The sequence below is a fragment of the Notamacropus eugenii genome, chromosome 7 (genome assembly GCF_028372415.1).
Source record: "Notamacropus eugenii isolate mMacEug1 chromosome 7, mMacEug1.pri_v2, whole genome shotgun sequence".
NCBI lineage: Eukaryota > Metazoa > Chordata > Mammalia > Diprotodontia > Macropodidae > Notamacropus > Notamacropus eugenii.
In genome coordinates this window covers 2,870,970-2,886,011 of record NC_092878.1, presented here as the reverse complement: position 1 = coordinate 2,886,011, position 15,042 = coordinate 2,870,970, and positions in this window count along the sequence as shown.

Below are 15,042 nucleotides of genomic sequence, written 5' to 3'. Positions count from 1 at the left end.
TTGTCTCTTCCTTTAGACTGTGAACTCCTTGAGGTCAAAGACTTGTCTTTTTGCCTCTTAGATTCCCAGTGCTTTGCATAGTGTCTGAAAGGTAATAGGTACTTGATAAATATTTGTTGAGTAAGTTCTTCAAGATTCAGCTCGAGGACCACTTTCCACCCTGACTGATTCTCCCCCTCCACACCCCCACTGCTATTGTCCTCCCTCTCAACTATCTCATATTTAACTTTATATTTACCTACATTTACCCTCTTCCTGTTATTCTATATACATACATAGGTACTTCATACATTCCATATTAGAATGTGAACTCCTTGTAAGTAGGAATTGTTTCCTTCTTTGTACTTTTAGCCCTAGCACCTAGCATAGTGCTTGGCACATAGTAGGCATTTAATGAGTGTGCTTCCTGATTGATTGATTGAATCACATTCTGTGGTCTAGCCAAACTGCCCTACTTGCTCTCCCCCAAACGCAGCATTACAGCTCCCATTTTTGCACAGGCTGTCTGTCCTCTGTGTCTGGATTATACTCCCTTCTCACGTCTGCCTCTTAGAATTCCTAGTTTCCTTTCCTTCATGTTTTCTTAACGTTCAGTGCATGTCCTACCTTCTACAGGAAGTCATTCTTCATCCTCTACTTTGTGCTCTCTCCCTCCTCAAAGTATCATATTTATACTACCAGTTTATATACTACAGTCTCTCCAGTGGAGTGTAAATTCCTGGACAGCAGAGACTGTTTCTCATTTTCTCCTTCATTCCAGCACAGTGCTTTGCACATAAGCATACACTTGTTGGGCTGGTATAGAATGGATGAAAGTAAAGATACTAATTCTCCTGGTCACCATTTCTTAGAGAAATTTAACTGATGCAAAATGGCTGCCCCAGTGCAGATGCTGAAGAGAAAAAAATCCCAGATACTACCTCAGCCAGGAAACATTTAGTCACTATCCAAGAAAGAGATGGCAGTCAAGGCTGTTCAGAATATCAATTCACATGCAAAGAATTAGAGGAGGATAACAGGAGATTAAAAACAGCACTGCCTCACTAAACAGTGAAAAGTAGGACTCCAGCTGGGGTAGGGAGAGTACTACAACTGGAAAGGACCCGTTACTTTGATCAAACCCTACCCTGCTTAAGGAGTTGAGAAATGAATAACAAAACAAAACAAAACAAAACAAAACAAAACAAAAGTCCCTGTAGGAGGAATCAGGAATATCATTCCATAAACCAAGTGAAGCAATTCTTTGAACAGCCAACTAAATGGCAAGGGTTTGAGGCAGGAGGAAAGAAAGAAACAAGGGGAAAAACAGAATTTCACAAGGTCCAATGGGGAAGCAGCCTGCAAGTTTGGATTCTCAGGCTGCAAGAGTTCAGTGTTAGGTAATGATAAAAACTTGACTCAATAAGAAAACTGAGTTCAGTGAGTCACATTCAGTGTCTGACATGTAGGTTTTAAACTCAGTCATGCACTAACTTCTCCAAACTTATTTTATCTCTGGTCCGTTAGTGAACTCTCCATACTACTGTCATTTACTTACATGAAATTTATGGAGTGGTGGACAAAAGCTTAGTGTGAGACCCAGATAAGCACTGTCATCCCAAGAGCACTTGTCCCTGAAATTGGAAGGACAGGGAAGGGAAGGGGGAGGAGGGAAAGGGAAAAGGGAAAGAGAAGGGAAGGGAAAAGGAAAGGAAAGTTGGGAAATGGAAGGGAGAGGGAAAGGGAAAGAAAAGGGCAAGGAATAGGGAAAGAAAGCTCACCAATGAAACTTACCAATGGCAAAAGGGAGAATCATGGGGCAGAATGTTCCAGGGCAGAAAGGCCAGATATGAGTTCTCACTCCTATTTGATTGATTTTCCATTTCCACTTTCCCAGACAGGAACACACTGGGGTTGACCAACAAGCCCTATCTGTGTAATCAAGAAGCAAGGAAGTTGCTAGCATGGGATATAAAAACTACCCCAAAGGGGCAATTTGGGAGTGTCGAGCAACGAAATGGGACAGGTAGAGAGCCAAATGAGCCTGTGCTAAGTGCTCAGAGAGTCCCAAAAACTGGAAAATTTTTTGAACTATCATAGTTGGTGAATATTTTTGGTGACAATGTGTCTGTGTTTTATGTCTTATTTGATTAATATTCAGTTGAACAAAATCATCTTTGGGAAGAGGAGTGGAGACAGGAATAGAGAAGAAAGAAAAAAAGGAAGGAAGGAAGAAATAAAGAAAGAGAAGGAAGAAGAAAGAAAGGAAGAAAGAAAGGAAGAAAAAAGAAATGAAGGAAGGAAGAAAAAGGGAAAAAGGAAGAAGGAAGAAAGGAATAAAAGGAAGGAAGGAAGGAAAGAAAATAAGATCATCAAGATATCTTTTTTGAAAAAAAAATGCAAAGAAGAGGCCAGAAAGAAGCCCAGAGAAGCAGAACAATTTTTAAACTAAAGGTTTAACCTTTAAAAAGATTGTTTTCTCCTGAATTTAATGACATCATTTAAAAATGGGCATTTCCATATACGTAGTAGACCCTTATTACTTACACATCGGTGGGTTTTTTTTTTTCCTTTTTAAGTATATAATAAGCACTTGTCTTAGTAGAATAAATGCAACTCTAAATGTTCCTTTGAAACAATCTGTCTTTTCCTGATGTCTAAGTTATGGCACCAGCATCTTGTGCAATGGATCACTCAAAGCAAAAAGGTTTGAACCAACAGTACTTCTACTAATAACATATTGCAGTGCCGCCAGGTATAAGCCATTCCCAAAGTAGTTAAAAGCAATTCAGGAAGATTTAAAAAAAAAAAAAAAACAGAAAAAAGCCAAAGGTAAGGAGAGAAAAATCAGTCACAAAGGAGATTCCATGACGTCTCAGGAACTGCCTGACAAAGTCACAAAAAGTGATGAATGCCCTGATGAGGAGACAGGATTCTGGCTTTCTCAACAGAAACTAGCAGTGAAAGAGAGAGGAAGATGCACTTTGCCAAATTCAAAGGCAGCCTCTCCACAGGACTATTGTTGATCTCTGTCCTGCCCCTACCACGAACTGACGGCATTGTACCCAATATCTAGTGACCTCCCTGGCTGTATGGTTCCTATACTCCATATTCCAACCCCTAAGTATCTTATTTTAAGTCTTTAAGCTTTACTTTGTGAATTAAAACATCCCAAAATAAAGACTTTATAAATTACTGGTCTGATTTTTTGTGTGAAATTTTCATTAAAGCCTCATGCAAGATGCATGTGTTGCCCATGTACATTATGTGTATTTCCACATGGATCTATCTAAATGTAGCTTAAAGGGACAAATGAATAGAAATCTCTAGAACTTTGAGCAACCCTCTCTAAGGGAGACTTTGATTCTTACCAGGAAGGGAAGGGGAGAGCCACAAGACTATCCCAGTGGGCTCTCCTTAGAGTGGAGGTACCAGCCTAGAATTGGAGCCAAAATATGTTATTAATCTAGGGGAAAGAATTTTTAGATTGATGCTGCTTTGCCAGCTCACTATTTCTTTTTCTTTTTTTAAAATTTATTTATTTATACTTTATAACATTCAGCTCCAGAAGCTTTTGAGTTTTAAATTTTCTCTCCCTCTCTCCCTTCTCCCCTCCCCAAGACAGTATGCAATCTGATATAGGCTCTACATATACATTCACATAACATATTTTCACATTAGTCATGTTGTCAAGAAGAATTATAACCAATAAAATGACTGATCACTTTCTAAAGAAGGGATAAGGGCCCCAAGCTTCATGTAAAGACTTGACTCGCCATCAAATGCCAGTTGCCCAAAGACTATCGCAAATAGTAAAGAGCAAATATATCCACTTATCCAAGCCACCAGTAAATGGACATCAGAGGAGTTGCACAGATTACAATATACCGGACAATACACAGACCCTCATGAGGCATGGAGCATCAAGTAATTACTCTCTCTCCCAATAAGGAGAATCTTGTGCAAATGCCCAGGATTGAAGTCCAGGTTATACTAACGACTACTGAAAAGAACATTGAACTTAGAGTCAGGAAACCTGGGTTTGAATTTTGCTTCCAATCCTTTGGTCAACAAGAATTCATTCTGTGTTTACTATGTGCCAAGCACTGTGCTGAATCCTGGAAATATAAAGACAAAAGTGAAATTATCCTTGACCTAAAGGGTCTAATTCTAATTTAACCCTTGTTAGCTATGTGGCCATAGATGTTATCTAACCTCTCAGAGGCTGTTTCCTCATCTGTAAAATGGAAACAATTACATGCCACTTAACTTACAGGTGTGTTATAAGGTAAATAGCATGTAAAACTTAGTGTTTGTTATTTCTATTTTGTTCATGATCTTTCCAAAGAGATCAGCAGGTACAGTCATGTCAACCCTACTCAGTAAACTCCAGTGGATCCCTGTTGACTCCAGGATCTAATATAAAATCCTCTGGTTGGCATTCAAAGCCCTTCATGACCTAGCCCCTTCCTACCTTTCCAGTCTTCTTACACCTTACTCCCCAATACATATACTCTTCAGCCCAGTGATACTGACCTCCTTACCGTTCAAAGAACAAAATGCTCCATCTCTCAGGTCCAGGCATTTTCCTGGTTGTCCTCCATGTCTGGAGTACTCTCTTTCCTCTGCTCTGATCACTAACCCCTGTGACTTCCTTTAAATCCAAACTAAAATCCCACCTTCTGTAGAAAGCCTTCCCCAAGCCCCTCTTAATATCATAGCCTTGCCAATGTTAGTTATTCTCTATTTATCTTTGCTTTGTATGTATTTGTTTGCATGTTGTGCCCACCAATAGATTCTAAGCTCCTTGAAAGAGGGACTGTTTTTTGCTTCTTTTGGTATCCCAGTGCTTACCATAGTGCCTGGTATATTCAGTCATTCTTTTGGATCCGACTCTTCATGACCCCATGGGCCTACATAGGAAACCAATACTATCCATAGGGTTTTCTTGGCAAAGATACTAGAATGGTTTGCCATTTCCTTCTCCAGTGGATTAAGGGAAACAAAGGTTAAGTAATTTGTCCAGAGTCACATAGCTGGTAAGTATCTGAAACAAGATTTGAACTCAGGGCTTCCTGATTCCAAGTCCAGCACTCTGTCCACTGAGCCACCTAGCTGCCTCTGCCTGACACATAGTAGGTACTTAATAAGTGTTTATTGATGGATCAATTGATTGATTAATTAAAATGTTCATTTGTGCACGAGAAATGAGTTTTAGCCACTTGTGGTAGACCCCAGGAGGCTAGTGAACCCACAAAACATGAAGGTAGTCTTAAAATATGGATACCAAGATTCTATAACAATAAATCTCTGTTATGGAAATCACCTTTAAGATTTGAAACAAGAGTTTATTTCAACCCCTCAGCTGATGATTTATCCAGATCCATGGAAGCCACTTATGCTAGAAACTTAAGTACTTAAGGTATTTATGGTAGAAACAATCATTCAGTCAACAAGTATTATTAAGCACTTACAGTGTGCCAGGCACCATGATAAGAGTTAAGCATACAAAGAAAGGCACAAGTTTGTTCCCTGCCCTGAAAGAACTCCTATTGTATTGGAGGACAACATGCTGATAATTATGTATGTGTATACATACATACATATATACATATCTATAATATACATAGTGCCACAACAGGGTTTATCTCAGCCCAAGTCAGCATTGCCTCCAGTGTATGTTAACTCTCCCTTTCTACCCCTTAGGAAACTGTCAGCGATGAGAAGAAAAAAAGAGCTGCTATAAATTAAGGTGGCATTCATGGCTTGATGCATACACTTAAAGGTGTCCCAGCAGCCACATACGTGTCTAGTCAGAACATGAAAACCTAAGAACCTCCAACATACCTGAATACTAAGCCAGTAGAAAAGAAAATGGGTGCTTTTTTCCCAGTCAATTCCACTTTTCCACTGTGTAAACTGTGTCTGGAAGAGCAGGGTTCAGATATTTCATTGACCTAGAGCAAGTCAACATGTGTGTACCTTAGACAGCTTACCTACTGCCTTAGCTACTCAGCCAGAGATGGGTGATAATCAGCATTGATGAAACCTAAAGGGATCAGAGCTCCTTCACCTATTGCATGTTCATGAGACGTTAGAGCAGGATTTCCCAGCTCATGCACCAAGATTTAATAATAGATCTCAAAGACCTGGTAGATCCCCAAAGCACTAGTCCAGGGGAACCTACCCAGTCTAGAGCACCTTGATCTATGTAAACTATTTCCCACAGACTGCCATTGTTTTGCAAGCTTTGAATTGTTTGTGTACTTGGCCTTATCTTGTCTCCCAAAGCTTACAGGACCCAGGTGAAACAATATTTGATTTCCCTTGCTAAAATGGAAAACCTTCGGTATTTGGTATTTCTTGCTGTGTTCGTCCTTCATTGCCTAAGAAGACCGTGTCATCAGAGAAATGATGACATGACTTGCATGTGACTTTGTTTTGAGTGAGGGAGGGCTGAGCAAGGTCACCAGTCTCACCTCTCCTCCAGAGTCATATGGATCCAGTGACCTGATATTGCTTAGGATGACTGGAGATGACCCAGGATGCACTAGGAGACCTTGGCCCCTTTCTTTTCTTTGCCTCATTTTGTATTTACCCATACTGCAACATGCCATCTCTTTTGGGACATTCTCTAGTGTTATGACTAAGAGATGAATTTGTGCTTCATCCTGAATGGTCTTTTTTTATGTTATTCAGTGCTTTGTTTTGACTGCTGTGGCAGGAATTGTGCTAAAGCCAGTTCTAACAGAAGACCTGGTTGTTAAATTTTCAATGTGAGCATTTATACCTTAGAAATTGGGATGGGGGGGGGGGTTAAAAAACAAATCACAGCTTGATTTACTGTTTTGTTGATTATCTAGACTTGAGAAAGTAATGGAGAAAAGATTAATAATGCAGATTAAACTTTAAATTGTGTCCTGAGTATGTGGCAGAGATGGGAGGGAGCTGGTTGTTAAGCATTTGCCAGTATACCCCCAGCTATGCCCCACCTCCTGGTTGAAGGTACTAATAAAATATCCATTTTCTACCTGTAAAAGTATTACTTATTAACCATCAAATTCCACTTTCTTTTTGAGGTTTATTTTGTTCCCCAGTCTGAACCCTCCACCTTGCCTCAGTTGCCCTGGTCCCAACTCTGAGGTATCAATCTTTTATCTTTAATCTATTTCCAGCTCCACAAGGGTATAGTAGATTAAGAAAAGGAAAAGGATGAAAATCCAGTTAGAACAGGAACCCTTCAACTTTTGGTCATCTAGAAAAGCCTATGGATTCCTTGGAATAATGTCTATAAATGAATAAAACAAAATGCATAGGATTACAAAAGAAAACAAATTAAAATAAAGTGGGAGGGGTTTCATTAAAGTTCAAGTGTTCCCTGAAATGTGTCTCTGGTCCCCAGGATAAGAACCACTGAGTTACATAAATGAAGAATATGTCAGAATTATAGTGTCATGGAAGCCAGGTTTAGGAAAGATATCAAGAAACAAAGAAGACCCTCTGAGAGGAGATAAGCCAAATTACTTGTTTTTAAATTGCTCAAGTCTAAAAGTATTTTTGATTTTCAGAGGAAAATGGGAGGTTGGCCCCTTCAAGAAGCAGACAATGAGTTAGAAGTTCTTGGAGTAGTTCAAGTATAACCTTAAATATTTTTATTTGAAATAATTTTGATACACAAGTTACCTTTAAAAGTAAAGTGGGAGGAAGTAGAAAAATCAAATATAGTTACCAGGGGAAAATTTTCCTGATTTTTAGGAAAGACAAAATGAGGTGTTATTCTCTTCCAGTGAAGTTCCAAAGAATCCTTCTTGCTGGGAGGGTAGCATTCACTCTTTTGTTCTAAGATTAGATTGTACATGAAGAACAAAAAAGCAGATTTCTTCCCATACCCCCCAACTCCCTTTTGAGAGAAGGGATACAAAGGAGAGCTCAGAAAACAGTGAGAATGCTAAGGAATCACAATGCCTCCTCTCTACCTTGTTAGCTAATGTGTTTGTGTTTTGTAATCTTTTTAAATACTATGCCCAAAGTCCCATGCCAGATGTTGAAGTAATAGAAACTGAATACTGAGAACACTGAAAAAGTACCAAGAATACCATATTAAACAATAAATCAACAAGCATTTTTATGAATTTACTTCTAATTACCATACTATATTCTGGGTATACAAAGATGAAAGCAATACAAGCTATGCTCTCCAGGAGTTTACATTCTGACAGGGGAGACATGTATAAATATAGGAATATTGATATATGCAAAGTAGATACAAGGTAACCTTAGAAGGGAAGGCAAAAGCTGTTGGAAAGGACCAGAAAAGGTCTCCTTTGAATTTGGTCTTGAAGGAAACCAGAGATTCTAAAGAAATGAGGTAAAGAGAAAAAAAAAAACATGCTATGCCTAGGGGACAGACTGGAAGTGAAATAACATGTATGATGAACAGCATTAAGAAAAAAACTATAATCACCAAAGAATTTAGGAGGAAGAAAACTCAAATACCTTGAGAACAAGTAGTTAAATCAGCAGGAAAGATACTGATAGCAGAAGGAAAGATGGCCTCTAGGACGTCTAGATGAATCCAAAAATCTCTATGTAAATGTCACAATGCAAAGAAAAATGACTCAGTATCTAATGAGACAGAGAACTCCCAACACAGCGTGGAATTACAACAGGATGTACCAAATGGTTCAAGAGGGAAATAAGACAAATGAAAGCAGAACTTGTGGTCTATACAGTAGAAATAATTGCCAGAATAGAAAGACTCGAGATCATGGTGGTGAGCCTCTCCAAAGAAACAGAAGAGAGAACAAGTATTTGGAAATACAAATACAAAGAAGGGATGGACAACGTGGAAGAAGGAAATAAAAAAGCAGTAATGTTAAAAGAACATGTCTCTACAAAGCAAAACATACTGATCTTTTTAAAATTTTTATTTTTTGTTATATTTAGAGTTCCAAGCTATCTCCCTCCCTCTCTCCCAACCCTGCACTAGAGAAAACCAACATTGATATATATGTGATATCATACAATGTATATTTTCATATATCAATTCTTTCTCTAGAGGTGTATAGCATCTTTCCTCATAGGTTTTTTTTGTAGTTGATATGAATATTCATCTTGCTCAGAATAACTTAGTCATTCACAGTTACTCTTTGAACAATGTCACTGTTATTATATATAATGTTTTCTTGGTTCTTCTCACTTCACTCTTCATTATTTCATGTAATTCTTTCCATGTTTTTCTAGAATCAACTAACTCATCATTTCTTACAGCACAGTAGTATTCCATCACAGTCATATGCCACAACTTATTCTCCTTTCCACAATGGATGAGCAGCTCTCCAATTTCCAGTTCTTTGCTACCACAAAGAAAACTGCTATAAATATTATAAAATATATAGGTTCTTTCCCCTTTTCCCTGATCATCTTGGGAAACAGACTTGATAATAGTATTGCTGGGTCAAAGGATATATATATATATATATATATATATATATATATATATATATATATATATATATATATATATATATATATATATATATATATATATATATATATATATATATATATATATATATATATATATGTAGTTTTATAACTTTGGGAGCATAATCTCAGGTTGCTCTCCAAAATGGTTAGATCAATTCACAGTTCCACATCCCTCCAACATTTGTCATTTTCCCCTTCTTTCATTTTAGTCAATCTGTTAACTGTGAGATAGTACGTCAAAGCTGTTTTAATTTGTATTTCTAGGGGCGGAGCCAAGATGGCAGAGTAGAAAGATGCATATACTGTAGCACTTCCCTCACAGCCCACAAAATACCTGTAAAAATGACTCTCAACTGAAGCCACAGAACAACAGAGTGAAAGAAATTTCCAGCCAAAGATAACCCAGAAGGCCAAGAGGAGAGGTCTATCTCACATGACACTAAGCAGAGCACAGTCCTGGCCACGCAGTACTGGAAGGAACAGGACCGGAACAGACCTCTGGGCAGAGTTCCTAGCAGGGAAGGTCCCAGATACCTCAATCCACAAGCAACAAAGAAAGCTCCAAAGGTCAGTGGGGAAGGACTTTCCCAGCTGGGCGAGAGGGAAAGGGATTTCTCCAGCAACAGCTCCAGGTGACAGCAGAGGCTGCAGCAGTAGACTGTAGGCAGCTACAGAGGCCAGGAAGCAACCTGGATCCATTATTCAGGCAGCTTAAAGCCTCTGGCAGTAGGGAGCAGGTGATCTAAACCCCAGCCCAAAGTGATGGCTTTACCCCCACCCAAAGCCCAGGGAAACCAAGCAACTGAGTCTAATCTCTTGACAAAGGATTCAGAAGTCAAATAACTGGCTGGGAAAATGCCCAAAAAAAGGAAAAAAATAAGGCCATAGAAGGTTACTTTCTTGGGGAACAGGTGTGTCCTCCCATCCTTTCAGATGGGGAAGAACAAGGCTTACTGTTACAGGAAGTTAAGACCCCTGCCTCCAGGGCCTCCAAAGTGAACTTAAATTGAACTCAGGCAATAGAAGAGCTTGAAAAGCGAGTTAGCAGCTTGCTAAAGGAGAACCAAAAAAAATGCTGAGAAAAATAACACCTTTAAAAAGAGGCTAACTCAATTGACAAAAGAGGTCCAAAAAGCCAATGAGGAGAGGAAGGCATTAAAAAGCAGAATTAGCCAAATGGAGGAGAAGTTTCAAAAGCTCACTGAACAAAATAGTTCTCTGAAAGACAGAATTGAGTTCAGGGAAATGAATGACTATGAGATAAACTAAGCAGTTAGAAAACAAAACCAAAGTTTGAAAAAATAGAAGATAATGTGAAACATCTCATTGGAAAAACAACTGACCTGGAAAATAGATCCAGAAGAGACAATTTAAAAATTATGGGACTACCTGAAAGCCATGATCAAAAAAAGAGCCTAGACATTATCTTCCATGAAATTATCTAGGAAAACTGTCCTGATATTCTAGAACCAGAGGGCACAATAAATATTGAAAGAATCCACCAATCACTTCCTGAAAGAGACCCAAAAAGAGAAACTTCTAGGAATATTGTGGCCAAATTTCAGAGGTTCAAGGTCAAGGAGAAAATACTGCAAGCAGCTAGAAAGAAATGATTTGAGTATTGTGGAAATACAATCAGGATAACACAGGATCCAGCAGCTTCTACATTAAGAGATTTAAGGCCTTGGAATAGGATATTCCAGAAATCAAAAGAACTGGGATTAAAACCAAGAATCACCTACCCAGCAAAACTGAGTATAATACTTCAAGGGAATAAATGGTCATTCAATGATATAGAGGACTTTCAAGCATTCATGTTAAAAAGATCAGAACTGTGTTGAAAATTTGACTTTCAAACACAAGAATCAAGAGAAGCTTGAAAAAGTAAACAGGAAAGAGAAATCATAAAAGACTTTCTAAAGCTGAACTGTTTACATTCCTACATGGAAAGATAATATTTATAACTCTTGAGACTTTTCTCAGTATTTGAGTAGGTGGAGGGATTGTGCATTCACATACACACACACACACACACATACACATACACACACATTTAGATAGAGAGTACAGGCTGTTTTGAATCAGAAGAGATGATATCCACAAATATATATATATATATTAAAAATTAAGGGGTGGGGGGGAAAATACTGGGAAGAGAGAGGAAGAAATGGAATGGAGCAGGCTATAACTCATAAAAGAGATAAAGAAAAATCTTATTCAGTGGAGGAAAAAAGGGAGAAGGGGAGAGGGGAAAAGTGAAGCTACTCTCTCCACATATGGGTCTTATACTACAGGAAAGTAGGGGAGGAGGTGACAAGTGGGGTGAGAAAAATGATAGAAGTGAGGGCAAATGGGAGAAGGGAGTAACTAGAAATAAACACTTTTGGGAAGGGCCAAGGTCAAATGAGACAATAAAAAAGGGGGAGGGAGACAGGGTAGGATAGAGGGAAATATAGTTAGTATTACACAACATGATTATTATGGAAGTCTTTTGCAAAATGACACATGTATAGCCTGTATTGAATTGCTTGCCTTCTCAATGGGGATGGGTAGGGAGGGAGAGAAGGAAAGAAGGTGGAATTCAAAGTATTAGAAACAAATGTTGAGAATTATTATTGCATATAACTGGGAAATAAGAAATACAGGTAATGGCGTATAGAAATTTATCTTGCCCTACAAGAAAAGACAGAAGATGGGGATAAGGGAAGGGTGGGGTGTGATAGAAGGGAGGGCTCATTGAGGGAAGGGGTAATCAGAATGCAAGGTATTAGGTGGTGGGGGGAGGGAAGAGGTGGGGAGAAAAATTGGACATGTTACAAAGTGATGTAAAAGCAATTAGTATTAAAAACAATTGACTGAATTAATTACTGAGACTAAATCAGAGACATCTTTAGTTTGGGGAAATGAATTTTAGTCTAAGTCTCCTAGAGGCTGGTAACTTCGGGTAAAATTTGGCATTGATGGAAAAGTTAAAGTTTTAATGGTAAATTTGATTTGATGATTTTATTTAAGCAGGAACTAGAACATGTATAGAAAGGCATGTAAGCCCCTCAAGACTTGCCTCAAAAGAAGTTCCTTAGCCAATGTGAAATTATAGCCATATCTGAAACCTGGTTATTGGAACTTGCTATTTTAAGGTGCTTTGGGACTATTAAGTGACTGTCCTTCTGAGTCTAACTTCAGGTATGGGTAGCAACAAAGGCAGTCTGAGTCTCCAATCCATGATGCCTGTGAGATGCTGGTATGAACTGAAAAAGGTGATCTCATGGGAAGGGTGGGAGAGAAGCTGTTCAGCCTGGGCTGAGGTAGAATTCTCCTGACTCAGTTTCTCCACTGACACCTGACAGACTCTAAGCCTGACTGAATGCAAATTGACAATCTGCTCCTGCCGGGAACGAACATGAAATTGGGGAGATATTGTTTCCCTGCAATGTCCCTACTCTTAGTGGCAATTTCCTATAGTCAAAAGGTTTGTAAGCTTAATACCAGATCTATTAAATTATGGATTGTTGGTAGGGGAACATCCAAGGTCAAGTCTAAAATTAAGCTATTAGGCTTAGGACTTTAGACCAACAACAATAAGTTAAGGTCCTTTAATTATTAGTAACAGTGTGGAGACAATTAGGTCAAGGGCTTATGAAGTTAGCATACGTAGTAATTATTTGTGTCTCAGTTGGTTACTGTTAAAAAAAAATCCATTTGTGGTCTATATTGTAAATGCTTTAAAAGAAATATCACCTGACCAAAAGTTGGACTTGTGTTATGTGATATGAACTGTGTTAAAAAATTAAAAATTAAAAAAAAATCCAAATGAAATGAACATTTTCATATACATAAAAAGAGGATTATGCATGAGATGGCAACTCTCTCTTATGTCAAACTTGCTTTTCATTTTAAGTATATAAATTCAACATGAAACTTTCAAAGCAAAAAAACAGAAAGAAAAAATTGTATTTCTATAATCAATAATAATTTAAACAATTTTTCCATATGACTAAATATAGCTTTTATTGCTTCTTCCAAAAACTGCCTGTTCAAATGCAATGACCATTTATCAGTTTGGGAATGACTCATATTCTTATAAATTTGACAAAGTTATCTACATACATACATATGTATATATGTGTGTGTATTTATGTGTGTACATATAAAAGATATGAAGCCTTTATCTGAGAAACTGGATATAAAACAATTTCCCCCCAATTTTCTTCTTTCCTTCTAATGTTGCCTACATTGATTTTATTTGTACAAAACTTTTTAATTTAACATATTCAAAAGTATCCCTTTATGGTCAAAGGACATGAATAGGCAGTTTTCAAAGGAAGAAATTAAACTATTGTCACATAAAAATGCTCTAAATCACTATTGATTAGAGAAATGCAAATAAAACAACTCTGGGGTACCACATCACACCTATAAGACTGGCTAACAAAACGAAACAGGAAAATCATAAATGTTGGAGAAGATGTGGGAAAATTAGAATACTAATGCATTGTTGGCGAAATTGTGAACTGATTCAACCATTCTGGAGAACAATTTGGACCTAAGCCCAAATGACTATAAAACTGTGCATAACTTTTGGTCCAGCAATACCACTACTAGGTCTGGATCCCAAAGAGATTAGAAAAAAAGAGAAAAGGACCCACATGTACAAAAATATTTATAGCAGCTCTTTTTGTGGTGACCAAGAATTGGAAATCGAGGGGATGCCCATCAGTTGGGGAATGGCTGAACAAGCTGTGGTGTATGAACATAATGGAATATTGTTGTTCCATAAGAAATGATGAGCAGGCAGATTTCAGAAAAACCTGGAAAGACTTGCATAAACGGATGCTGAGTGAGGTGAGAGCAGAACCAGGAGAACCAGCAGAACAGGACAACATTGTGCACTGACCAACTTTGTTAGTCTCAGTCCTTCTGAGCAACGCAATGACCTAAAACAATTTCAGAAGACTCATGATGGAGAATGCTATCCACACCCAGAAAAAAGAACGATAGAGGCTGAAAGTCAATTAGAGCATACTATTTTCTCTTTTTCTTGTTGCTTTTTGTTTTTTCTTACTTGAGGTTCTTCCCCTTTATTCATATATATACATATATATCCATATATATCTATATCCTATTTGCTATAGATTGCATGCCATCTTGGGGAGGGAAGAGTGAGGAGGGGGGGAGATCTTAGAACTCAAAATCTTATAAAAGTGAATACTGAAAACTAAAAATTCATCCATTCATTCATAAAATTTTTAAAAATATTTATTTTATGTCTCACAATATTCTCTCTCTTGTTTATTCATTAAATTTTTCTCTTATCCATAAATCTGATAGGCAATATATTCCATGTTCTTATAATTTGCTTATGATATCTCCCTTTATGTCTAGGTCTTGTATCCATTTTGACCTAATCTTGGTAAATGGTGTAATATATTCATCTACACCTAGATTATACCAGCCTGCTTTCCAGTTTTCCCAACAGTTTTTACCAAATAGTGAATTCTTATCCCAAAAGCTTAAATTTTTACATTTATAAAACACAAGGTTACCATAATCATTTACCACTGCATCTTGTATATC